The sequence below is a fragment of the Prionailurus viverrinus genome, chromosome F1 (assembly GCF_022837055.1).
Source record: "Prionailurus viverrinus isolate Anna chromosome F1, UM_Priviv_1.0, whole genome shotgun sequence".
Lineage (NCBI taxonomy): Eukaryota > Metazoa > Chordata > Mammalia > Carnivora > Felidae > Prionailurus > Prionailurus viverrinus.
In genome coordinates, this window is record NC_062577.1 from 61,366,447 (window position 1) to 61,392,278 (window position 25,832).

At 46.8% G+C, this 25,832-nt stretch overlaps 4 non-coding genes across 4 annotated transcripts; 3 read left to right on the forward strand and 1 right to left on the reverse strand.

Moving 5' to 3' along the window:
• Positions 1-2,525: 2,525 nt before the first annotated feature.
• Positions 2,526-2,599, forward strand: TRNAN-GUU (transfer RNA asparagine (anticodon GUU)). Its single transcript has one exon. It is a non-coding gene; the product is annotated as a tRNA-Asn (tRNA).
• A 7,890-nt stretch (positions 2,600-10,489) lies between these two features.
• On the forward strand, positions 10,490-10,561 carry TRNAE-UUC (transfer RNA glutamic acid (anticodon UUC)). The gene has a single exon. It is a non-coding gene; the product is annotated as a tRNA-Glu (tRNA).
• Positions 10,562-11,361: 800 nt separating this feature from the next.
• On the reverse strand, positions 11,362-11,433 carry TRNAE-UUC (transfer RNA glutamic acid (anticodon UUC)). Its single transcript has one exon. It is a non-coding gene; the product is annotated as a tRNA-Glu (tRNA).
• A 6,495-nt stretch (positions 11,434-17,928) lies between these two features.
• Positions 17,929-18,001, forward strand: TRNAV-CAC (transfer RNA valine (anticodon CAC)). The gene has a single exon. It is a non-coding gene; the product is annotated as a tRNA-Val (tRNA).
• Positions 18,002-25,832: the final 7,831 nt, after the last annotated feature.

Genomic DNA, 25,832 nt, shown 5'->3' on the forward strand with positions numbered 1-25,832 from the left:
CCTAGCCAGGATCTTCCCGTTCCTTCTCACCAGCTCGGTACCCTTCTTCTATGGGTCCTCTCCAAGGTGAATCGCACACTCCTGCGTTGTGTGCAACCTGTATCCCAGTGCGACGTTCATTACATTAAAACTATTTAATATATCTTCCTTATACTAGCTTGTCTTGACTTCTTTAGTTTTTCCTTTCTCTGAAGACCTTTTATTTTGATTTTTTTCCCTTTTTGAGAACTCTTCCCTTTTGCCTATCTTTTTCACACCATTTGATTCCCCCCCTCCCCCCAAGGCGTCCTGGCTATATTGCAAATAGTGCCTCATATTGTTTCTGATCCTGGGAAATCCGTTCTGTGCTCTGTATTTTCTGTATTTTCTTCCTAGGCTTTTAGCTGCTGGTCATATGGGAAAGCTGGCTTTCGTTTCAGTACCCATGTATTCTCTGAAGCTACTGGGCTTTCTTCCTTAGTACAGGACGTGGATCCTCAGAGCCTGGTAAGAAAATATATGGGTGGGAAAAAGCCCTTCGGGTCTGTTGACTCAGCCATCTGCCATGACCCCTGTACCTCTAGGTAACTTGGCCTGTGAATTTTTATAAAATCTTTTGAGTCAACTGAAGATGTATCCCTGAGGGACCAGTGTGTTTCAGTCATATCTGCTTTGTTGTCTAGCAGAGAAATGGCATGCTAATATTTTCTACTTCGTGAAGATGACTTTGATCTGGTTTTACAAGCAGCTGAAGTTTCCACCTGTTTACATCTAGAAGACTAACTATATGCGGTGTACCTGTACTCGTGTTTTTCTGAGCCTAAGTCTGTGCAATGAACGATCTGTGTTTCTCTAGCCAGGAATTTCTGAGTCACGGTATCTACCCCTGGAAATGGCAGAGGGTTTCGCCAAATGCCCACAGGCTCTACAAAATTCTGAAAATTTACCTGTTCTTAGAATTTCATCCAACCAGTCAAATTACGTTCATTACTAAAACTTATTTTCTTGATTCAAAGTAACTTGCAGATTGGTTTCAATGTAAAACATTTTAGTTGTATCAAAACCGCAATGAGATACCACCTCACACCTGTCAGAATGGCTCACATTAAAAACTCAGGCAACAACAGGTGTTGGGTAGGATGCAGAGAAAGAGGGTCTCTTTTGCACTGCTGGTGGAAATGCAAACTGGTGCAGCCACTCTGGAAAACAGTACGGAGGTTCCTCAAAAAATGAAAAATAGAACTACCCTACGACCCAGCCATTGCACTACTAGGTATTTATCCAAGGATATAGGTGTGCTGTTTCAAAGGGGCCCATGCACCCCCATGTTTATAGCAGCGCTATCGACAATAGTCAAAGTATGGAAAGAGCCCAAATGTCCATCGATGGATGAATGGAGAAAGAAGATGTGGTATATCTATACAATGGAGTATTACTCGGCAATCAGAAAGAATGAAATCTTGCCATTTACAACTACGTGGGTGGAACTGGAGGGTATTATGCTAAGCGAAATTAGTCAGTCAGAGGAAGACAAAAATCATATGACTTCACTCATATGAGGACTTTAAGAGACAAAACAGATGAGCATAAGGGAAGGAAAGTAAAAATAATACCAAAACAGGGAGGGGGACAAATCATAAGAGGCTCTTAAATATAGAAAACAAACAGGGTTACTGGAGGGGTTGTGGGAGGGGGGATGAGCTAAATGGGTAAGGGGCATTAAGGAATCTACTCCTGAAATCATTGTGGCACTATCTGCTAACTAATTTGGATGTAAAATTTAAAAATTAATTAATTAAAAAATTTATTAAATTTAAAAATGTTTAAGAAAAAATGTAGTTTTACTTATTATAAATTACTAAATTCTCTACCGAGAGCCAGGGCCCATTGGCGATATTTTTGAACCACAATTGTGAGTGGAGGGAGGAGTACTGGGGGAAGTGTTCAACCTAGTCTGTATGTCCGGTCTCCAGAGGTTGTCTTCCCTCCCCCTTGGAATATTCGCTATTACTTGAGAATCACATTCAGGAAGAGCTTTGAAGATCACTGCCCTTTTGAAGTTACATTTTTAAATAAACGCTCGGCATCTGGGTTTTATAATTCAGAGAGAGGTAATGTAAGTGGGTTCCATAGAAGTTTAGCGAAGTAAGAACATCAGGCTGATGTCCCAAGCAGGGATGTCAGTTCAAATCAGCAGCAAGCTGTTTCCCCAGCACTCATTAATCCCTGCTTAGTCCTCCACTCCATCCCGCCATTCTCCATTTCCTCCGGTGGTGAATCTGGTCTTAACTCGGGTCCAGATCTCCACTTGGGGAGAAAGAGGACGTCGCTTCCCGCTGATGCTAAGAGATTGGGAAGAAAGGAAGCAAGGATTCAACTGTTGTATGACAGGGATGGTTTACTGTTCTGGCTTTTAGAATCACATAACTTGGAACCTACTTGCAATCTCAAGATGAAGAAACGAACCCAGATGGCGGAACGCTAGTGTTTGGTTAATGGTCTACACATACATAGGATGTGCGAAATTTTGCTAGGGATTGTGGGTAGTCTCTGTGGCGCAATCGGTTAGCGCGTTCGGCTGTTAACCGAAAGGTTGGTGGTTCGATCCCACCCAGGGACGCCTGAAGTGATAGCCTCGCTTTTTTTTTTTCCTTCATTTTAAAAATCAGAGTTCCATTTCCAATCCAAAATTCCGCGAATTACTTGTCTACTAAGAGAAATTCTCCGAGTGCCACATCTTAGGATCAGGAGCTTTCTATGGAGAAACTAGGTACCTGTACTTCCCTTTCCTCTAAAATCAAAACCTTTTTCGAGCTGCTTTTTTTGCAGAATTCCACAGCAAGTGGGCCTTTGCAAATGAGCACTGCTAGTACAGAAAACAGTTAAGGCTGTTTTGAGTTCAGTTAATTCTTGTAGCAGATGGCAAGCACCTGGAGAAACCCAATGATCTCTGGCCGCGTTTAAAAGGAATTAAAGTTTCATTTCCTGCATTAATGTGCTCTCACGTTTATCCTGCTACTTACTTAGAACTGACACTGCTCTTAGATATAAGGCTGCAGTGAAGGTCCTAGAAATAAACCTTCAAGGCTCTGACTGGGGCTCCAACGCTTCTCGTTTCATATTGTGCTCTTTTGGTGATCTTGTTGACTTTCAAATTTGTGTCTCCAGAACCTCTCTGAGTTCTAAACCTACCCACGCCTCCACCTGCCTGCTTCACATGACCCGTTGCCCTCAGGGTTATCCTCTCCCAAGCTGAGTTCACCTTCTCCTCATCCCCGAGGCATGAGAGTCTTTTCCAGTGTTTCCTCTCTTAGTGAATGGCATTACCACCACCTTTAGGGAAACAAGCCAGATGGGAAGGGGACTTCCTTCAAGTCTTTTTCCCTCACCCAGCAAATCCATCCGTCATCGAGTTCTTCCAATTTAACTTCTCTGCCTTCCATTCCTGTTAGCCCACTGCCAGGTTCCCTCGGGGACTGGACCCGGGTCACCTTGAGAAGTCCTGTTATAGTACAAGGAATGTGTTGCCAGGACTCCTGTCTGTGTGTTCTCATGCCAGGAATTCCTGTGAGCTGGACTTTCCCCTCAGCCAAAGCTGACTTTTTTTTTTTCCATCTCTCAGATGCCCTTCTTAGCTCAGAAGTCCGCAGACAGGAAGACCACGGAAACGAAACTGTCGGCTAAATCAAACTTTCTCCCTGAAGGCTTTTCGAAAAACACAAAATCCTGGCTTGTCCCCAGTCTCTAAATAAGTACCTGTTATTCATCTATTTATTCATGCACACATACATTCATTCAACAAACCTATTGACAACTCTTATATGCCAGGCACTCTGTAAAGAGCTGTAAATAAAATGATGAGTGAGAAAACAGATACAGTTACCATACTTTTTCAGTTCATAACCTACTTTCTGAAATTCCTACCAAGATCAGTTTGATCCAGCTGTGCCCCCTGGGGGAATTTCCAGAACAAATGGGGGCACCATAGTCCCTAAATCTTTCTCCTGCCATTTACAAAGCTATAGAGGCTCCAAGGCTATTCTATGTACTCGCCCCATATTGGCCGAAAGAACTTGGCTTCTGGAATCATCCAAATCCGTTGTACTGCCAGGTTTTCAGACTCAGGAGAGCAGGGCAGGGTCTCTGACTGCCTAGAGTTGAGCTCCCCAAAGTGCTGCACCCAGGAGTTGGCAGTTAACCCAAGAGTACAGTCTGGTGTTCGGCCACAAATTATTCAATAGGAAATGCCAGCCCATGGACTCTGCCTGATCTTTGTAACGAGTTAGACTTTCTGCTGTTAGGTTAAAGCTTGGTGGTTCACAGTCCACCCAGAGACTACTGTCCTTTGAGCCACAAACATGCTTCCTTTGCCTGCAGAACTCCATGTTTCCCCTCTCTTCATAAGCTCCTTATCTCATTTCTTAGTTGTTCCTGCTATACCTGAGGCCCCGTGAGTAGTTTCTTCTTGGTCAAAAGACTTTTGAGTGAAAGAATAAGTTATCCGGCCCCCACATCTCCAACATACAGTGTTGGGACAGGCATGGGTCAACCTCTGTTGACACTCCCATTCGAAAGAGAGAAATTGAAGACCACTGGTCCGCATCAACTCTGACATCCAGTCAGATTCATGTGGCCAGTTCCTTGATTAAGCCCCATTACTACTCCCTGGGAATTCCTCACTTCTGCTTCCTGAATTCTGCTTACTTTTCCAGAGGAATAGTCGGTGTTCACAGCTGATCATTTGCTCAGCCTGCTTCCTGCTCATAGGAGTTCGCAGGTCCAAAGGCTTCTTTCAATTTTGTACTGCCTCTGTCCCTTTTGGTCCAAGCTGATATACTTCCTTTAAAAGCTTGAAGAGTTTCTTATAAATATATCAATATATACTTCACTTATTAGGCAAAGCCACACTCACAAATCTCTTTGAGATCAGCCCTTTTCTACATTGGGCCCCTGGTAAGGTTGCTGTGGGTCAATGTCCTTAAGATCCTTAAAAGCCTTCTTAACAGGAAGGTCTCTGAGGCAAGCCCTTAAGATTCATAAAAGGCCTTCTTTCTTTTTGAAAAAGTCTAGGAGGCATTCCTTCGATCTTCTTGAGGTGTTAATAAAGACTTCTGTAGATACAGATTTAGGTTCCTCTTTCCCCTGGACCATGTTTCCTGACAGCACCTGGGTTTGATCTCCTTGGCTCCTCTTTCTTCCTGAAGCATTTGCTGGATGGAAACTGTCCCAAGCCTTACATTTTGTCCAAATTTCAGCTGAAAACTGAATACTCAGTCCTTACTTCATGTCTCCTTTCTAGTGTTTCATTATAAGCAGTGTAGAGGAGGAAAAATTCTTGGTTCTTTTAGCTATAAGGTACTCCCCCAGATTCTGATTCAATGATGTGTAGACTCATAAACAGTTTAGAATTCCTTTATCCAGGAAGTCAAAGCTAGCATGTAGTTTTGACAGATTCTGTAGTTTCCTTCCCAGACTCTTTCTTTGGCATGAGTTTGGCTATATTTCTGGCCTCCTAGCTCCCCTTTGGTTATTCCCTTTATCTGAGTCTGGTTGTTAATTCTCATAAATCTATGACCACCCAGTGATCTCTCAATTCCTTTTCTGCTTCATTTGCTAAAGTTTATTTATGCAGTTTCTATCCAAGACCACTAATATTTAGACATTAGTAACAGAAAAATATGGGTATCTGAAATAGGTGAAAGGGCTTTGTTGGTTGGAAAGCAGGCAAGATATTTTGAATACTCTGGAAAGGGAGTCTAACAACCGGAGAACTGCTGTGTAGCGGTGAAGGGTCATCTGTTGCCATCTGGGAATCTACATTGCTAATGACTTAGGACTTTGTCACAGGTGTGAGAAATTTAAAGTCTCAGAAAGTCTCCTTTTAAAACAGTCTTAAAAAAAGAGGGGCGCCTGGGTGGCTCAGTCGGTTAAGCGTCCGACTTCGGCTCAGGTCATGATCTCGCGGTCCATGAGTTCGAGCCCCGCGTCGGGCTCTGTGCTGCCAGCTCAGAGCCTGGAGCCTGTTTCAGATTCTGTGTCTCCCTCTCTCTGACCCTCCCCCATTCATGCTCTGTCTCTCTCTGTCTCAAAAATAAATAAACATTAAAAAAAAAAGTTTAAAAAAAAAAAAAAGAGAATGGTGTAATCAGTCCCCTACATTTTCAATTTATGGCACCGTTTAAAATGAAGAGACTTTAGTGACCTCCAAAAGGTATATGTAAAACTGTTTGGCTTTGTTTCCTTTTTTTGGTGTTTTTTTTTCTTCTTGAGAGAGAGAAAGAGAGAGCTCACACAAGTGGGGGAGGGGCAGAGAGGGGAGAGAAAGAGTCCCAAGCAGGCTCCGCGCTGTCCGTGAAAAGCCTCACGTGGGGTTCCATCTCAGGAACCCGTGAGATCATGACCTGAGCCTAAATCAAGAGTCAGATGCTTAACTGACTGAGCCACCCAGGCACCCCTCACCTTGTTTCTTTTTTTTTTTTTTTTAACACTTTAGTATTTAACATACAACCAACTGCCCATGTTTAAAATATATAATAAAGGAGCACCTGGGTGGCTCAGTTGGTTGAGTGTCCAACTTCGGCTCAGGTCATGATCTCATGGTTCTTGGGTTTGAGCCACATTGGGCTCTGTGCTGACAGCTCAGAGCCTGGAGCCTGCTTCAAATTCTGTGTCTCTCTCTCTCTCTCTGCTTCTTCCCTGCTTGTTCTCTGTCTCTCTCAAAAATAAACAAACATTGAATAAATAAATAAAAATAAATAAATAAAATATACAGTGTGATGTTTTGACATATGTATGTACTACTGAAGCCATGATTACAATCAAAATAATGAGTGTACCCATCATCCCCAGAAGTGTCCTTATAGCCCTTGATAATTCCCCTCTTCTGCCCTTTGCTAAGTCACGTCCCCACTGACCTGCGCATCTCGAGCGAATACGGATCTGCTTATTGCCACTGTAGATTAGTTGGCATTTTCTAGATTTTACATAAATGGAGTCATACCGAAGGTCCTCTTTTTCCTTTGGTATCACGAATCTTGTTAATTTTAGTCATTCTAGAACACATGTGGTGTTAACTCCATACCCACTAAGATTGCTGTCACTTTAAATACAACAACAACAATAGAAAATAGAAAGTGTTGGCAGGAAGGAGAAATGAGGACCACCAAACATTGCTGGTGAGAATGTAAATGACCCCACGATTTTACTTACTAGGTATATACTCAGAGTAATTAAAACCAGGGGCACCAAGGGGCTCCTGGGTGTCTCAGGTGGTTTGAGCCCCGTGTCAGGCTCTGTGCTGACAGCTCAGAGCCTGGAGCCTGCTTCAGATGCTGTGTCTCCCTCTCTCTCTATCCCTCCTCGGTTCTTTCCCCCTGTTCTGTCTCTGCCTCTCAAAAAATAAATACACGTTAAAAAAAAAAAAAAAAAAAAACCTAGATACTCAAACTAGTCCTTGCATGTGAATGTTCACAGCGCCACTACTCACAGCAGCCAAGAGGGAGAAACACCAAAAGTTCCATCAGTGGGTGAATGTATAAACATGTCGCATATGCACACAATGAAATGTTAATCAGCCATAAAAAGGAATGGAATTAACATTTAAATGATACATGTCGCAGCTTGAAGGAACTCCAACCACAAGCTAAGTAAAAGAAGCCACAGACAGAATGTTACCTGTTGTATGATTTCGTGTAAATGAAATATCCCGAATAGATAAGTCCATAGGAACAGAAAGCAAGATGATGGCTTCCAGGAGGAGCGTGTATCGAGGAGTAATTGCTTCATGGATGTGGGGCTTTATTTTGGGATGATGAATATGTTTTAGAACGAGATAGTTAAGGTAGTTACACAAAGTTACTTAGTACATTAATAATGTACTGAATAGTTCTGTAACTGAATAGTTCCACTCTAAAATAGTTAAACTTATATGCATTCCACTTAAAAAAAAAAACAAAACTCAGCCGCAGAGTTCCTGAAGTCCAATGGTCAGCTGGTTTGACCATAAATCAATATATTGGTGGTTCGAGTCCCCTGGGGGAGGTGTGTTGGTAACCTGCTATTCTCCAGCCCTGCTGTTGCTCTGTCAGAACGGACTTTTTCTTTTTAATTCATCCCTCTTATGTGACCGGATGAAAGCAACTTTGCACTATATGCAGAGAGAGCAGAGGCAAAGGCAAAAGTGCTCTGAAGAAGCAACTATCCTACACTGAAGCCTAACCAAGGCAGATCTCTCTTCTGTGTGTTTAGTATAAGGCATCACCTTCTAGGATGTTTAATTATATGTGTCGTGCCCAGATATTTGGTCAAACATTATTTGGAGTGTTTCTTTTTTTTGTTTTGTTTTTAATTTTTTTTTAATTTATTTTTGAGAGAGAGATGGGGAGGGACACAGACAGAGGGAGACACAGAATCGGAAGCAGGCTCCAGGCTCTGAGCGGTCAGCACAGAGCCCAACGCGGGGCTCGAACTCACGAACGTGAGATCATGACCTGAGCCGAAGTCGGAGGCCTAACCCACTGAGCCACCCAGGTGCCCCTGGAGTGTTTCTGTGCGGATGTTTTTGGATGGAATTAACATTTAAGTCAGTAGACTGAGTAAAGCTTATTGCCCTGGCTAATGTGGGTGGGCCTCATCCAATCAGATGAGACAACTCCTCCTGCCAGACTGCCTTTGAACTAGGATATTGAGTTTTTCCTGCTTATGGACTTGGACTGCAACACCAGCTCTTCCTGGGTCTCGAGCGTACTGGCCTTGGTCTTTGGACTTGAACTACACCAGCAGCTTCCCTGGTTCTCAGGCCTTCAGACTCCAACTGGATCCACCAACTCTCCTGGGCCTCCAGCTTGCCAGCTCACTTTGCAGACCTCGACACTCCATGATCATGTGATCTTCAGATACAGAAACATATATAGATATAGATAAAGATACAGATATACATGTGGGTACAGGTATAGATATAGGTATACACACAGACATAGATACAAATATACCTGTGGATGTCGATCTCCGATTGGTTCTGTGTCTCTGAAGAACTCTGATACACCACGCAAGCAGGTGCCTTCTTCTCCCTCCTCTCATTAACTCCTAGCAGAAGATCTGAGGGTTCCTCAAATTACAAGAAACAGAAACAACTTTATAATTTCTTTTTTTTTAATTGGAAACATGCTACTGAATACAATTTTAAGGAGAAACTGCATACCTGTTACCTGCTAGCCCACTACCTTAATCCACACGCGGGCTGCTTGAGCTGCTGAGGTGAAAATACCCCCCAAAGAACTTGGCAGTGTCCTCACCAGAGGGAGAGCCACAGAGGTTAAAACAGAAAGGACCGTACGTTCCACAGATATGGTGGGTAGAAAAGGTTCTGGGCTTATTTCCAAGGGTGCTGTGGGGTGGGGCCGTGGGAAAGGTTCCTGGTTGGGGGAATGGAGGAAGATGACTTAGTTTGGGGGAGCATGACTTTAGATCCTCCCAGTGGTGGGTAAGGAGCTGAGAGCTCTGTTGGGGGTGGGCCTGGAAGGAATACAAAAGGGAATAGCCCAAAAGACCCTCCATTAGTGCCTCATATTTGTGATTGCGGGGAACAGTACAAATGGAGGGCCACATACCATATGTCTAGATGTTTTAAATTGATCAGTTAAGCTCATAAGCAGTAACATACAATAAGAGCTTTCCATCTACATTGACAAAAATATTTTCTTAAAGACCTGTGGGTCCAGATTTGCATTTAGAATTGTGAGACTCCTCATAGTTCTGCCTGACCACCGTGGCCCAGGAAAGACCCTCTCCTCTCAATTCTAGCTCCTTCCTGCACTGAGAGGGGTCCTGTGCAGGTGTGTGGGCACCAGGATCTGTTCAAACCCCTGCAAACAACCTTCCTTTGGCCACCTGTCGAGCCTTACTTGCACGCACCGGAGGCTAATCCACTTCCACCACGCGGGTGGGGGAGAGGGGCGCCGTAACCAAACGTCAGCCGTTTGTGCAGGTCATTCTAGGTCCCAAATAACAGAGCTAGGCCGGGGAGAGGGGTGCGGCTTCCGGTGGGCATGTCCCCTTGGCCCTAAATGTTCCTCCCTCTGCACAGGGGAGGGCCATAATCGGAGAAGATCAGGAACAGGATCCTTTTTGAGGGGTGAGGGAGCAAAAGAGAGACATGGGTTTCCTCAATCAACCACGGGGAATCTAGAAGTGAGAGAGGCACAAACATTTTAGGAATGAAGAGGGGGAAAAAAGAAAAACACGAGCGAGCCCTGTGGTCAGAGGGAGTCGGTGACAAAAATGTAGGAAAAAGTGTCCTCTTCCCTGGCTTGACTTGTGACAGTCTTTTTTGCAACTTTTCTGCCACTGAAGTTTCCTGCCACCCTCTGACCCACGTGGCAGTCGCTGCATCCAGCACCACACACTCCCCTACAGAACATTCTCCAGACGTTTCTAAAGGCCCCTAACAGGTGGCTGCATCACTCTTAAGATCTTATTCTAGGAGTTGCTGCTCAGGTGCCCCAAACGCCTCTCCCTGGTGGTCTAGTGGCTAGGATTCGGCGCTTTCACCGCCGCGGCCCGGGTTCGATTCCCGGTCAGGGAAGCTGGTCTCGCCTTCCTTACTCTTTTTTCTTTTTTTTTTTTTTTTTCCTTTCTGTCCACCGCTGACATTTTGCTACTGTTACGGCTCTTGAGCCTGGTTACCCCCAAGGCCGGTTGCACGCAGCCTTGCAGGCCAGCCAGTGCTCCCGTGGCTCCCCACTCCTGCCCGCCAAGGCCAAGCTCAGGGATCCCCGGAATAAGACGATGCCTCGCAAAATCTGCCTGCCTCTCAAGCTTTTCCCAGGTGATCCTGAAATCAGTGCTGAGAACAAAGTCACCAGGGAGCCAAAGACTGGTGTCATATGAGTTGCTATTCATCTTTGCATTATAGTTCCTGTCTTACAGGTAAAATGAACTAATCAACATATAGAAATGTATTCTTGCGCTTACAAAAGACCAAACGGCCCCAGATCTGGTAAAATCACCTGAGCTGTCTACACCTCTTGCATGTACCTTAGGGTTTCAATGAACAGGGAAAAAAATACATCCATTACTAAAACCGTCCTATGCCAATCAAACCGTAATAGATGTGGGTCTATTTGATAGAACTCGTTTCATGTAGAAATTTTCTTAGATGGAAAAAACAAATCCATAATTCCCAATAGAGTGAGGCAGAGGCGAGTTTGGCTAGGCTTAGAGAAATTTTTCATTCTTCACATACACCCCGTGTACCCCATTCCCGTGATATTGACACACCTCGGGACAGGATGGCATGTGAGGTGCGCGCAGGTGAGCCTTGGTCAAAACCGAGTTGTTGGCCGCAACAGCAGAATGTCGGTCGTGATCAGAAAGAAAACAGGTTTCCCTGACCGGGAATCGAACCCGGGCCGCGGCGGTGAAAGCGCCGAATCCTAGCCACTAGACCACCAGGGAGCGGCGCTCAGCAAACGTTAAGTAGCGCCTCCTGGAAAAGGAGCTTAGGACTGATTCTGTCTCTTGGAATTCGGGGGGGATGTCCGGGAAATGTCCTTGAAATTTTAAACAACCTTTAAATGTGGGTTTTGTAACAGAGTCCATCGGAACTAGGGCGCCTGCGTATGAGCAGAGAAGATACCAGCAACATTCGTGTCCACCTTCCTCGTGGCGCATTTGTACCTAGCATTTGCTACCTTTGATGAACACAGAATTCGGGATGGACCCACTGCCGCAATGGGAGTTCAGAGACTTAAGGCGAGTGCACAGTAAGTACGTCGTCTTGGTGACAGAATAAACTGACCTGCCAGCCCCGAGGCCACGCTTTCCATTCCAAGCAGAATTTGCTTCACACGCAAAAAGAAGGTGATGGCGTTCTAAGCAAAAAGACCAAAGACCAAATAATCCTATCATATCCTTTCTTCCCTTACTTCCTGTATTAGCCAACTGCTTAGGGGGGAAAGGATGACACAGAAGGAAAGGTGAAGACAGCACAAGCCAGAGTTCCTTTTCCTTCCAGTCCTTCCTTCCATATCAGCAAGCTGAAGGCAGACAATGGCGGTAGGATGGGCATATTCAGGAGTAAAATAAAAACAGTTGAGTTAAGTCTGTGCAACATGTTCTGGGAATGCGGGGACAGGGGACCCCTCTTATACTGCCGGTGGGAATGCCAACTGGGGCAGCCACTCTGGGAAACAGTATGGAGGTTCCTCAAAAAGTTAAAAATAGAACTACCCTAAGACCCAGCAATTACACTACTAGGTATTTACCCAAGGGATACAAAAATACAGATTTGAATGGGCACATGCACCCCCATGTTAATAGCACTATCAACAACTGTGGAAATTATGGAAATTTCCAAATTATGGAAAGAGCCCAAATGTCCATCGACAGATGAATGGATAAAAAAGATGTGAGATATGTGATATACATGTGTATGTATATATATATATATATATATATATATGAACAATGGATTATTAGTCATCAAAAAAATGAAATCTTGCCATTTGCAAGGATGTGGATGGAGCTAGAATGTATTATGCTAAGTGAAATAAGTTAGAGAAAGACAAATACCGTAGGTTTTCACTCATATGTGGAATTTAAGAAACAAAACGGATGAACATAAGGGACAAGAGGGGAAAAAAAGTGAGGAAGGCAAACCATAAGAGAATCTTAAATACGGAGAACAAACTGAGGGTTGCTGAAGGGAAGGTGGGGGGGGATGAGCTAATTGGGTGATGGGTACTAAGGAGGGCCTTGTGATGAGCACTGCGTATTGTATGTAAGTGATGCATCACTAAATTCTACTTCTGAAACCAATATTGCACCATATATTAACTAACTAGAATTGAAATACATTTTTTTTAAATTTATGTGCATGATTCTGGTGATTCTGCCTATGAGTTAAATGCTTTTGAATTTGCACTGCCAACTAAAACCAAATCCGGACTTAGTTAAGGAGAGACTTCTCAAAAAAGACTACCACAGGGGCGCCTGGGTGGCGCAGTCGGTTAAGCGTCTGACTTCAGCCAGGTCACGATCTCGCGGTCCGTGAGTTCGAGCCCCACATCGGGCTCTGGGCTGATGGCTCAGAGCCTGGAGCCTGTTTCCGATTCTGTGTCTCTCTCTCTCTCTCTCTCTCTCTCTCTCTCTCTGCCCCTCCCCCGTTCATGCTCTGTCTCTCTCTGTCCCAAAAATAAATAAACATTGGAAAAAAAAATTAAAAAAAAAAAAAGACTACCACAATAGAGAGAATGCTCCAATCTCAGAAATCTGCAAATATCTCAAAATCAAACAGCAAAGGGCATTTCTGTCATAGGGTGAGGTAAGCAGAGCTTAGCAGAAACTTTTAAGGGGAAGTTGAGGCAGCAAGGGAGAGTGAACAGAACATGATGATGCTACAGTTTCCCAGGAAATGTGTTTCCCTTTGGTCACCCGATTGTCAGGATCAGCTAGTAAATGGGACATGTTCTGCATAGGGGTGCCTGCTCAATCTTGGGGACACGTCAAAGTCCAAGGACCTATGGGGAGGAGAGAAGCTTGACTCTAGGAGCTCAAGATAAAGCAGAAGAGGGGCGCCTGGGTGGCTCAGTCGGTTAAGTGTCCAACTTCAGTTTAGGCCATGATCTCCTGGTGTGTGAGTTCGGGTCCTGCGTTGGGCTCTGTGCTGACAGCTCAGAGCCTGGAGCCCGTTTTGGATTCTGTCTCCTCCAACTCTCTCTGCCCCTCCCATGCTCATGCCCTGTCTCTCAATAATAAATAAATGTTAAAAAATTTTTAAGAAAAAACCAGATAAAGTAGAGGATAAGAAATGGGCCTTGTACAATATAAAGATGACAGGTAACATTTGTGCGAATTATTTTAATTTTTCTTCACACAGAACGACATTAAATAGCAAGTAAAAACGACACCACGACAAGTTGGGAGGGAGGCCATGGAAGAAAGGGAAAAGCTTTATATTTCCCTACCTTTCACAGCCCTTTTCCTGATGCTTTCTGCACAAGGCCTAAGAGCTCAGGAAGCCCAGGCTACAACTCCCAGCCAGGCGTTGGGCTGGACCCTGGACCCGGTTAATCGCTCTTTTTGCTTCGCCTGTAGGATAGACGCCAACAGAGGGCTCCTTGCGATCGCCTACTGCCCTCTCCGCCAGCAGGAGCCAGGCAGGCAGGCCTCTGGCCTGAGCCCGCGGTTGGATTTTGCTGACCCACCACTTCTGCAAGGCCAAGCCTCTGCTCTGCTCTGCCCACTCCCACACGTGGGCCCCACACCCCCCAGGCCACCTCTTCGTCCCCAGTGGGAAGAGGGGCTGTCTATGACCACCTTCCACCACCTTGTGGACTTGGGAGGGGGAGGGGTGGAAAGCCCGCAGTGTTTCTGGCATTTCCACCTTGTGTGACTCCTATGCTGGTCTCTCACTCTCTCCGGCCGCCAGCTGGGGACTGGATGCTGGTGGTCACCAGGGAGCTATGGCACAAGAGCAAACAAAGCCCTGTAGGTAGCTGGACCCAGAGCAGAAGGAAGATATAGAGAACCGATTTGATGAAAAGTGCCATTTCCTTCCTCATTAGTATAGTGGTGATTTATTCCCATCCATCATAGAAGAATAGGACCTAATTCACCGTTCATTTAACCAATCTGTTACCACATCACTTTGGCTTATTCATCTTATTTCCTGGCTCACAAGTAAAATCAAGCAGTGAGTTACCATAGAGAAATACATTCCTATTTGCAAGAAATCCAAAGGGATGAAGTGTGACTTTCCCGACTTCGCAAGTCCAGGAAGTGCATTACATGACTCTGGGCTTCCCTATACGGTACCCTGAGCTCCTGGTGACGGCCACCAGTGGAAAGGCCAAAAATGTAAAATTATTGGGCTGCCTAGAACTGTAATTGTAACTATTTTTAGGACTTCAAAGTGAGAGAGGTTTTATCATTAATAATGCTGTGCGTCTATTGGCATAACCTTTCTAGATTTAGCAGATTCTGAAATACCGTGCACGTGTCAGCGTGAAAGTTTAATCACAAATCAGTGATTCTCCACGGGGCGGGGGCGCATTTTGGAACTACTTGAAGGACATCTTCAATCTTCACAGCCTCCCTGCCCCTCAGGTGTCGATGGACCTAGCAGCCGGATGTTGGATGCTGTGCTTTGTTTCTTTTGAGAATTACAGTTAGGGAGACTAGGAGCTCACTGCCATTCTTCATTTACACTTTTGAGTAAATGATCAGCATTTTTACTTTAAAATTTTTTAATGTTTTATTTTATTTTTTGAGAGAGAGAGAGAGAGAGATCGAGCAGAGGAGGAGGGCAGAGTGAGAGGGAGAGAGAGAGAATCCCAAGCTTGAGTCAGACACTTAGCCGACTAAGCCACCCAGGGCGACCCTAAAAGTTTTTGTACTGTTTATTTACTTATTTTGAGAGAGCGTGCACGTGAGCGCAAGCAAAGGTGGGACAGAGCTAGAGGGAGAGAGAAAGAATCCCAAGCCGGCTCTGTGCTGCCAGCACGGAACCCAATGCGGGGCTTGAACCCACAAACCACAAGATCATGACCTGAGCTGAGACCAAGGGTTGGGCGTTTAAGCAACTGAGCCACCCAGGCACCCCTACCTTTAAAATATATTTCAGGGGCACCTGGGTGGCTCAGTCGGTTAAGCGTCCGACTTCAGCTCAGGTCATGTCCTCACCGTCCATGAGTTCGAGCCCCGCCTTGGGCTCTGTGCTGACAGCTCAGAGCCTGGAGCCGGCCTCAGATCCTGTGTCTGTGTCTCCCTCTCTCTCTGACCCTCCCTCGTTCATGCTCTGTCTCTCTCTGTCTCAAAAATAAGCATTAAAAAATTAAAAAAAAATAAGATATGTTTCAGAAAGAAGTAATGAAACTAGCTTACACAAGAGGTTGCCGAGAAGCTGTTATCGTCAGGCGGAGGGCTGGTGGATGGGAATTCCCTCCCCCGCCCTGGCACCCCCCTCCCTCAGTCCAAGGGAAGGGTCCCTTCAAGCCAGCACAGGGTCCAGCCTAATTCTCGACCTGGGTCTCAACTCTGGGTAAAAGAAAGAGTGGCTTTCAGCTGGAGTGGGGCTTTGGGAGACATGAAGCGAAGTGCTGGGCTCCCGAAGGTGGTGGTGATGATTTCCGCGTCTGGCTTTTGCAATCACCCGAGTCCGTCCTGTTACCAGGCTCTGGATCACAGTGCCGGGCCCCGGGCGGTGGCGAGGGCCGGTGCTGGGCCCAGCAGGGCCGAGCGTGAAGTACAGCCTTCCCTCTCTGCGGCGAGCGCCTGAACAAGACAAGACCTACCTGGGAAGCCCTGCCCGCGACCGCACGTGGCACCGTTGGCGGCCACCTTCAGCTTTGAACTCAGGGCGGCGGGTGCGATCCTGTCCCTGGACAACCTTTTCTGAGGTGACCATCCTGTAACCTCATCCCGAGTTGCCCTGCCCCCTACGTTTCAACCTGCCTTCGTTCGTTCTCCAACTTTCTGAGTCTTAGTTTTGGTCTCTGCCGAGGGCCCCAACTCCTTCCTGGCCCCGAGTGAAAGAGAGAGAAGGTGCTAGCATCTGTCTGACTTAATAGTCAGTGTTATAAAATAATGCGGCCCCGCCCAAATGCGTGGGCAATGTGATACTGTGACATAACGAGAAATGTATACTTTGGTCTTCGTCCCAGGCTCCGGGCCAGAGCTCCTAAAACTCTTGTAATTTCCTAAGAAAGAAAAGTGCTAGGAAAACAAACAAAAAAACCTGCTTCGGATTCTGTGTCTCCCTCTCTCTCTGCCCCTCCCCTGCTTGTTCACGCTCTGTCTCTCTCTCTCCCAAAAATAACCAAACATTAAAAAACAATTCTTTTTAAAGGTGCTAGGAGCATCTTTTGTTCTAACATTTGCTCTTTGACCTGGTTCCCGTCACAGAGCTCCTAAATCCCTTGGAATTTCCTGGAGAGGCATGTGTCATGTTTTAAGGGGGTGATTCTTGGTGGGCTCCTGGATAGTCTCAGGATGGGGGTCCAGTCACCAGAAAAACCATTGTGATTAAAAGTTTGGACATTTCAGTGACACCCCCCCCCCACCACCACCACTCTGGAGAGAGGCTGGAGACTGAGTTAATAATGGGACATGCCTCCTTGATGAAGTCTGCAAAAGATCCCTTAGGTAGGGGGTTCAGGGAGCTTGGGGAACACAGGGAGGGCCCGGAAAGGGCAACAAAGCCCCTATCTATGCCCCTTCTCCTGCACCTCGCCCTATGCATCTCTTCTGTCAGCCTATTCCTGAGTTGCATCCTTTTATAATAAAGGGACACTCTGGTAAGCAACCTGTTTTCCTTAGTTCACTGAGTCATTCTAGCACATTGTCAAATCCCAGAAGGAGGTGGTGGGAACCTCCGGTTTGTAGCTGGTTGGTCAGAAGCACAGGTGACAGCGTGCCCTTGTGATATGTACCTGAAGGGGGGCAAGGGGTGTCAGGTGGGACCGAGCCCTTAACCTGGGGGATCTGACGCTGTGTCTGCGATCATGGTGTCAGAATTGAGCTGCTGTCCCAGGCTGGGCGTGGGGAGGCCTCCCACCCAGGTGGGGAGCGGACAGGAAGTGTTTGAGCAGAAATGAGACTCACAGGAGGAAAGACATAGGAAAGAGAAAACGGAGTTTTCCCGCCTAAGTGCCTTCTAAGTTGCGTGCTGGGCGAACACCAAGTGTATTTGTATTGTTTCGAATAGAAGCTGGCTTTCCTTACCCTGGCCAAGTCCGTCACCTGTCCCTTCCCACCTGTAGTTACCGCACGTCGCCAGCGCGGCCAGCATCTGCGGGGCAGACTGCGACTCTCCACCCCGGCGACACCTGCCGGGGCCCGCTGGGCCGGGGGCTCCCCGGGGAGGCGCGCTCGGGTTCACCGCCGCCGGCCGGCCAGCGGCTCCCAGCCGGAGAGCTCCAAGGCGGATTTCCAGGCACTCGCTGCCGGCCAGTTTCCGTAGTGTAGTGGTTATCACGTTCGCCTCACACGCGAAAGGTCCCCGGTTCGAAACCGGGCGGAAACAACCGTACATTCTTTTTTTTTTTTTTTTTTACAAACCCCCACCCCCGTCGGGAGTCCTGAGGAGGAATCCGCCGAGACCGCGGGGACACTACCGGCGCCCGGGAGCCGGAGGCGGGTGGGCAGGTGGCTCGGCCCCGCGCGGGTCAGCAGGCGCCGCCGCAGCCCTTCGGCGCGCTCCGCTGCGGGGTCCTTTTCCGGCCGGGAAAGGGAGAGCGTTCTTGGCTGCTCAGTGAGCGAAGCCCCTCGGTTCCTTTGCGGACCCCCGATGAGCAGGTTGTGCTTCGGCCTCTGCTCGGTTCCGCCCCCTCCGGCCGGGGCCGCGGCGGTCGCACCTCCTGCGGACAATCTGCCAAAGCTGTGCGGGGACCCAGCTAGTGCTTGGCGACGGTCCGGCTCTCGGGTGCCGGGATCCAGGAGCCGTGCCCCCAGCCCAACCTGCCTTCACTGGGCTCCCTCCCCCATGCCCGCTGCCCCCACCCCGCCGGTTCTCAGTCGACGACAGCGATCTCCTCCCTCCCTCTTCTCTGCCCCTCCCCACGGGGATCCTAAGGCCCTCGGTTCTCAACCAGGTGAAAACGAGACATTTTCTTCTCATTAAAGAGTTACGCTCGCAATCCAACCCCTCCCTCGGACACCTCACCAGAGAAGACAGAGGAGTAGCAAATGCTCACACGAAAAGGTGTTCGACGTGGTTAACCAGAGAAACGCAAATCAAAAACACGCTGGGATTTCACTAGACGCTGTTATTAACGCCTGCCGTGTCAGGCTGTCCAGGATGCAGAGGAATCGATACACTCATACGTGTTGGTATGAATGTAAAAGCCCACTTTGCAGTTTCTTTGAAAGTTAAACTGCTAAAATACGACTGAGCCATTCCAATCCTGGGTATTTACCAAGCAAAAAGAAAATAAATGCCCATACGAAGGCTTGTCTACAAATGTTCATAGCAGCTTTATCTGTAATAGCCAGACACTGGAAACAACCCAAATGCCAATGAGCAGATGAAGGTAAATTGTGGTATCCCCATGCAAAGGAATACTCCTCAAAAAGGAGTGAACTAGTGATACAACATGGACCTCAAAATAATTATGCCGAGTGAAAGCCCAACCAAAAAAGAGGGTTATAGGAGTCCATTTGCGTAAAATTCTAGAAAATGAAAACTATAATGACAGAAGCAGATCAGAGGTTGCTTGGGAAATGGGAGGATAGCAGGTGATAAGGATTAAAAGGGGGCCCTTGGGGCGCCTGGGTGGCTCGGTCGGTTGGGCGTCCGGCTTCGGCTCAGGTCATGATCTCACGGTCCGTGAGTTCGAGCCCCGCGTCAGGCTCTGTGCAGACAGCTCAGAGCCTGGAGCCTGTTTCAGATTCTGTGTCTCCCTCTCTCTGTGACCCTCCCCTGTTCACGCTCTGTCTCTCTCTGTCTCAAAAATAAATAAAAATGTTTAAAAAAAAAATTTAAAAAAAAAAAAAAGGGGGCCCAGAGGTGCCTAGGTGGCTCAGTCAATTAAGTTTTGGACTCTTGATTTCAGCTCAGGTCATGATCTCGAGGTTCATGGGTTCAGCCCTGCATCAGGCTCTGCACTGTTTTGAATTCTCTCCCTCCCTCTCTCTACCCCTACCTCTCTCTCTCTCAAATGTATTTTGTGTATTTTTATTACTTTTTTAATGTGTATTTCTTTCAATTTTATTTTTAGGTTTATTTATTTATTTTGAGAGAGGGAGAGGGAGCACATGAGCAGAGGAGGGGCAGAGAGAGGGGGAGAGAGAGAATCCCAAGCAGGCTCTGTACTGTCAGCACAGAGCCCGATGTGAGATCATGACCTGAGCTGAAATCAAGAGTCCAAAGCTTAACTGATTGAGCCACCCATGAGCTCCAAAATAAATAAACTTTAAATACATAAATAAAAAGGGGCCCGCAGAAGTTTGAAGGGGGTGATGAATATGCTCATTGTCTTAATCGTAGCAGATCTATATTGTGACTTTCATTGGCCATAGGCACCTGGACGTTTGTAGGCCACTTCCTTCATAAAAACTATTTTTTAAATATTAAAAACCTTTTGAGGTGCCTGGGTGGCTCAGTGGGTTGAGCATCTGACCTGATTTCGGCTCAGGTCCTGAGCCCCGTGCTGAGTATGGAGCCTGCTTAAGATACTCTCTCTGTCTCTCTGTTTCTCTCTCTCTCTCTGCCTCTTTCACCTGCTCATGCGGTCTCATTCTCTCTCTCTAAAATAAACAAAACAAAAACAAGGGGCACCTGGGTGGCTCAGTTGGTTGAGCATCCAACTTCAGCTCAGGTCACGATCTCACGGTTCCTGAGTTCCAGCCCCGCATCGGGCTTTGTGCTGACAGCTCGGAGCCTGGAGCCTGCTTCAGAGTCTGTGTCTCCCCCTCTCTCTGTCCCTCCAATGCTCATGCTCTCGCTCTCTGTCTCTCAATAATAAATAAACTTAAAAAAAAAGTTTGTATGAAACAAAAATATATATTCACATTAATTAGTTTTTGGGCGGACCTCAGGTACAGTGTTAATCTCAATTCATTGTCCTCTGTCCACATGGATGGGTACAAAACTCTTTATTTTTGTCTTAATCTTCTTTCCTTTATCCCTATTCCTTACTCCCACCCTCTCTAATGTGTTTCATATCTTGGATTTGTATGTATCCTTGTAAAGTGTGCAGTTGATAGGTGTGAAACACTCAGCGCTGTAACTTTAGGGTCTACCCACGTGGTTGTACGCACATTTAGTCCTTTGTTTCTAACTACTGTAAATAATTTTATAGTGAGCACTCACCCATTTTACCTCCCCTTCCCCCATGATGGATACCAGGCTGTCACGTACTCCTTGCCAGGACAAACAATGCCATCATACATTCTTTATTAAATAAATATGTACAGAGTGCCTAAGTGCCAGGTACTGTTCTAACCCCTGGGGATTCGGTAATGACAACGAGAGACAAAAACAAATCCCTGCCTGCATGGAGCTTACGGTCCAGTGGGTGAGACAGACAATAACAAGATAAAACATATAGTATGCTCAGTGATACTAAGCATACTATACTTATGCTATCCTCCCAAATACTAAGAGGAAATAAAGAGGGCAGCAGAATAGGAAGTGTCAGCGATATGCGTGTGTGTGGGGGGGGGGGGGGGGGAGCATGGGAAGTTTTAGCACGGCCAAGGAAGGGGTCCTGAGAATGTGACTTTTGAGTTAAAACCTACAAGAAGTGAGGAAACTAGCCTTGTAGATATCTGGGTGCCCAGCTTCCAGCAAGCGCAGCAGCAAGTGCAAAGGTCCTGTGGCAGGCGCTACTGTATTCCGGATATAGCAAAAAGACCCCTGTGACTGGATCAGCGTGAGCTAGGGGGCAGTCGAATTCCCTGTGAGACATATTAAGAAATTTGGCTTTTGCTTTGCAAGCTTGGGAAACGCGTGTCCCTGCAATGCACAATAGGGCAGAGAATGGATATACGGCCATTGCGGCTGTACATGGCGAAACAGCAGCCAAACAGCAGCACGGAAGGAATAACTACAGCTCCCTCAGTGGCCCTGCTTTCTTCTCTATCCTGAGCCCAAAGTGGTCGACTGCTCTTCTTCACCCTTGTTCCAGACCAACTAACCTAGCATTCCTAGGTTACCCATTCCGCTAGCTGCTTTCTGAGTAGACGCCAGAAACCTGGGTCAGTCGGGGAGAAGGGCAAATTCCTCAGAGCTTTGTGCACCTTGAAATGAGTCCCTCCCTGTTGGTCAGAATATTTCAGGGCTTTATGGAGAGCACAAAGAATTAGTAGGGTGATAGGCCTGTGCTACCCAGACTGGTCAGCATCTTCCGAAGTCTGATCCTTGGCGGAATGCAGGAGGGAAATTCGGGGGGCAGGGACACAGACCTTCTTTGCGGGAGCAAACAAGTCCCCTCTCTGCCGTCAGGCAGAACCCAGGCTGCTGTCGCCCCAGGTCCGAGGAAAAGTGTGATGAGCCTTCTGCGGAGTTTCAGGATAGAATCTGCGAGGCTTGCTTAGAAATGAGGAAATGGCTGGGTCGCGTGTGTTTTGGGCCTGAAATGGGTAGTCTGCAGGTCAGCATACACAGTTAGCGAGGCTCTGACAGGACGCCCGGAGGCCAGCAATAAAGAAGTCGTGGCCAGCTGTGGGAAGGTCTGAGGCCGGTCCGGGAAACACTCCCCAGGAAGCCGGATCAAACCAGACAGGCCCAAGATGGCGGATGCCACCACAGGAAACCCCTGACCAGATTACGAAGCAAAAGTGCAAAACCCTGTTTCCCACCTCAGGCAACACATATTCCATTCCCTAGTTAACAACAGTCAAAAAAAAAAAAAAAAAAAAAAAAAAAAAAATGAAACAACTGATGTGGGGAACAAAGGCAGAAAGAAATGCAGATAAATTAAATTTCCTTATAAAGGCTGGCAAAGTAGGTCATTCCTCCAGGAACTCCAAACTGTCTTAATGTTAATGTTTTGCTAGAGGGAAAAACCACCTTAGCTGGACCCTCGCTGGGCCTCTTTAGCATATGAAAGTCCTTTTGGAAACTTCCCTTGCCTTTCCCTCCTCCAACCCCCAAGGATAGAATCAACTGCCCCTGGGGCGCCTGGGTGGCTCAGTCGATTAAGCAGCCGACTTCAGCTCAGGTCGTGATCTCGCGGTCTGTGAGTTTGAGCCCCGCGTCGGACTCTGTGCTGACAGCACACAGCCTGGAGCCTGTTTCGGATTCTGTGTCTCCCTCTCTCTCTGACCGTCCCCTGTTCACGCTCTGTCTCTCTCTGTCTCAAAAATAAATAAACGTTAAAAAAAAAAATTTAAAAAGAATCAACTGCCCCTTACAATCCCAGGGCAACTCTTTCTGCCCACAGGTCCTGGTCCTGTGCTTTAATAAACCACTTTTTTTGCACTGAAGACATCTCAAGAATTCTTTCTTGCCCATTGACTCCAAACCCCAACGTCTTCCACATCACAACCACCAAAGGCACGCAGCTCTCTCTCTCTTGAGCTTGGCCTCTCTCCTATCTCAAGAGTGTACTTTTCGCTTTAATAAACTTTCCAGCTTGTGTCACCCATCTGCCGTGCTGCGTGCATGTCCTTGACTTCATTTTCATGATGAACCAAGAACCTTCTGTCGTTGCCTAAATGGGGTGTCTGTCCGGTTGGATGGGGGCCCCCAAACGTGGGGTAATGATGGGCCGAAGCTGGTGGCATGAGAGGTGAAAGATTTCACCTGAGGCAGAACAAAGGAGATTTTTATTGAATCCACCACAGGGGAGTGGTGGGCAGGACAGCGGAGGAGACTCTGTCTGCAAAGAGAGTGGGAGGGGGGCTTCTTTTAAGCAGGGAAAGCGAGGGGCACCTGGGTGGCTCAGTTGGGTTGAGCATCTGACTCTTTTTTTTTTAATTTTTAAAAAACATTTATTTTTTGAGTGGTAGAGGGGCAGAGAGAGAGAGAGACACAGAATCCGAGGCAGGCTCCAGGCTCTGAGCTGTCAGCACAGAGCCCAACGTGGGGTTCAAACTCACGAACGCAAGATCATGACCTGAGCCGACTTTGGATGCTTAACCGACTGAGCCACTCAGACGCCCCAAGCATCTGACCCTTGATTTCGGCTCAGGTCATGATCCCAGGGTTGTCGGATCAAGCCCGTGTCGGAGCTTGCTTGGGATCTCTCCCTCTGCCCCTGCCCTGCTCATGTGCACATGCTCGCTCTCTCTTTCTCTCTCTCAAAACAGTTATTTTTTTAACATTTTTTTTACATTTATTTATTTTTTGAGAGACATAGAGAGAAAGAGCACAAGTTGGGGAGGGGCAGAGAGAGAAGGAGACACCGAATCCGAAGCAGGCTCCAGGCTCCGAGCTGTCAGCACAGAGCCCGACGTGGGGCTCGAACTCACAAACCATGAGATCATGACCTGAGCCGAAGTCGGACGCCCAACCGACTGAGCCACCCAGGTGCCCCCAAAAAGTTTTTTTAATGTTGAAAAAAAAAGGGGGGGGGAAGTAAGGAGGTATGGTGACTTTTGGAATTTTCCCTTTTTTGGTAACAGTGCCTAGTTGTAAATCGTCCATTGGTTAGTTTTTGATAACAGTGCCTAGTTGTAAATAGTCCGTCCATTGGTTAGTTACGGCCTATGAATACTTTGAGGGGGTTATTTTGAAGTGGGTTGCCTGATGGGCCTGTTTGTATTCAGCTAAGTGCTAACCGTGGGCCCTTTCCATATTCCATTGCTCTAGCCTGTCTGCCTGAACGTGGCCTCCCGGGCAGCAAGCATCACCACTACCTATTTGGTGAGGCCCCAGGGAACCCCCACTGATGCAAAAGCAGCCTTGGCTTTCAAAGAGGCCACGCTACACAGGCCAGTAGTTCTACTCAAGTTTTGGTGCTTCAGGTAAGAGCCGCACACACTGCGGCGGGGGGATGGGCTCCACGTGGCTGAGTCAGGAGTCTCAGGCATCACCATTCCTGCCCAACTCCAGTGAGAAGACTAAACAAACCTTTTCCCTTTGTTTAGGAACAGCCGGTGCATGGCAGAGGCCAGAAATGCATCTATAATTCCCATAGCTGGGACTCCTGCCTAACTTGTCAAAAAGCTGAAAGCACGTTAAAGCCCAACCATAGAATCTTGCATAGCGCCTCACTTTTGGACTCATTCAGGGGCTCCAACTTATGATAATTGAAAGACTCGGGTACAGTGCCATGTGTGTAGTATGTGGTGTTTGGGGAAGGAAAAATGGAGGACATATATGTAAGTGATGTGGAGAACAAGGCAAAAGAAACTAGAGGTAAAATTAAATTTCCTTATACTTAAAGCCCATTGACAAATACTTGAGACAGGGAGAGTATAACATTCTTCGAGGAACTCCCCATCTTTATGTTAATGCCTTGCTAAAGGGAAAAATCTTAGCTTGACCCTAGGCAGGCCTCCAGATTCCTCCAAATCTTCTCTAAGGTCAGAAAATCCTTTTGGAAACCTCATCTGGTCTTTACCCACCCCACCCCCAACTCCAAAGTATAAAAATCAATTGCCTTCACAATCCCGGGGCAGCTCTCTCTGCTCAGGGATCCTGTCCCCCTGTTATAATAGAACCACCTTTTATTATGCAAATGTATCAAGAATTCCTTCTGGGCTGTTGGCTCCTGAGCCCTCCTTCAAACCACATCATATGCATAGAGAAATACACACGCGTAGATTATCTGTGCAGTACCTACAAGACCCTGGTAACTGGTTGCTTCTGGGAAAGGGAATGGGGAACTGAGGGCAGAGGTGGAAAGATTTACTTTTCCTTGCATGTACTTTAATGTTTGAACTTATTATTTTTTTAAAAGCCATTTGTTTAAAAAAAAAAAAAAACTGGTTTGTCAAACCACATACACGAGCAGATACACAACTACCAAAGTGGCCCTGTAAGAGACACGAGGGGGGCGTTCACCACGCAGTACCTGAAAAATACAGCTGAAAAAGAGGAGTCCGTTGAATATTGAGTTTCAGATACCTACTGGACTCCTTGTTGAATGGCTTTAAGGTAGCATATAGTGAGTGAGAGGTAGAGTCCCAAGTATAATAGCTGATGCCTCAGGGCTCCATTTAAAAACAAAACGAAAACAAAAACCATTTTCCCCTTCGCACCACGGAAGCCTATCCTATTTTTTTTTTCCTTTGTGAAAACGGAGGCCAAGTTTTCTCTGAAGTGGTTCCGCACTCCCATGAACTTATTTTTATCACGTTAACATAGTAGCTACCAAATGACAAACGTTCGTAAAAGAAAGGTCAGTGCAACCCGAATTGCGAGTACGGTAAAAAGACGGGCGGCTTCATGTCAAATGAGCCAGGAA